At 32.0% G+C, this 1,347-nt stretch overlaps 1 protein-coding gene across 2 annotated transcripts in view; it reads left to right on the forward strand.

Moving 5' to 3' along the window:
• Positions 1 to 1,347, forward strand: part of Pgm2l1 (phosphoglucomutase 2 like 1) — a 152,843-nt gene that overhangs the window by 115,777 nt on the left and 35,719 nt on the right. The gene's annotated exons all lie outside the window — the stretch shown is intronic.

Raw genomic sequence — 1,347 nt, forward strand, 5'->3', positions numbered from 1 at the left:
AAAAAAGATAAAATAGCAATGAAACAGTTTCAAAACAGGATAGTAGGACAGTTACAATAATTAATACATTGCATATTGTTGTCTTCATAGTAGTTAATCAGAGGACAATATGCAGACATGATATCTTGTCTAAATAATATTAGTATAAACACTCAGACAAAGGTCTTCTATCTAGAATTTATAAAGAACTAAAAAATATTAGGGCCCCAAACTTTAAAGATCCAATCTAAAAATGGGCATCTGAGATGAACACACACTTCTCGAAAGAAGAAATACAAGAGGCAAATAAATACATGAAAAAATGGTCCACATCACTAGCCATTTGAGGAATGAAGATTGAAACAACATTGAGATACCATTTCATCCTAGAAAGTATGACCATCTTAAAGAAATCAACCAACAAGGAATGTTGGAGAAGTTATGGGGAAAAAGGAACCTTTTTGCTGGGGATGTAGACTAGTGCAACCATTATGGAAATCAGTGTGGAGACTCCTCAAAAAACTAGGACTGGAAATCCCATTCAATCCAGCTATCCCCCTTCTGGGAATTTTCCCAGAGGAACGGAAAACATCATATCATAGTGATGTATGTGCACCTATGCTTATAGCAGCACAATTTGTGATAGCCAAATCTTGGAAACAACCAAAATGCCCATCACCTGAGGAATGGATGAAGATGTGTTTTTATACAATAGAGTATTACTCAGTTACAAAGAAAAATAAACTTGAGACCTTCATATATAAGTGGATGCAACTTGAAGCTATACTGATAAGTGAAATGAACCAGACGCACATGTGTGAATATTGTATTGTCTCCCTAGTGTAAGAACTCAAAAGAAGAAATAAAAATTGAAAGGTATAATACAGTTAAATGGAAAGGGAGAATTTAAGGATTAAACAACGAAGAGAGAAAAAGAAGAAAAGTCAGGAAATATAGTAGGGGCAAAACCATACATTTACATAAGCAAGAAATAATCATTTTAAATCTTTTTTTGCATGGAATATTTGTGGAGGGTATATGAATACATATACCTCCTGTCACACAAATTAAAGCAATTCACTTTTCCTTTTTCATTTACTGTACCTGAAGTCAACATGGAAATTGCATTTTAAAATAATTTACTTATAGTTCATTTAGATCTTCCTATGTTACAGTGTATTAAAAGCAGTGATTTTAAAAAAACTTTAGCAGCAAAATATGCAATTTTATTATACAAATGGAAAATATGATACTTATAACTACAGTTTTTAAAGTTTCAGAGTTTGTAATGGTGTGTAATTGCAATGTCTAGGTAGTACAGTATATTGAAGAAATGTGAATTTAAAGTAGATTTCAAATGCCTATCAT

This window comes from Octodon degus, unplaced genomic scaffold, assembly GCF_000260255.1.
Source record: "Octodon degus isolate 3935 unplaced genomic scaffold, OctDeg1.0 scaffold00049, whole genome shotgun sequence".
Classification (NCBI taxonomy): Eukaryota; Metazoa; Chordata; class Mammalia; order Rodentia; family Octodontidae; genus Octodon; species Octodon degus.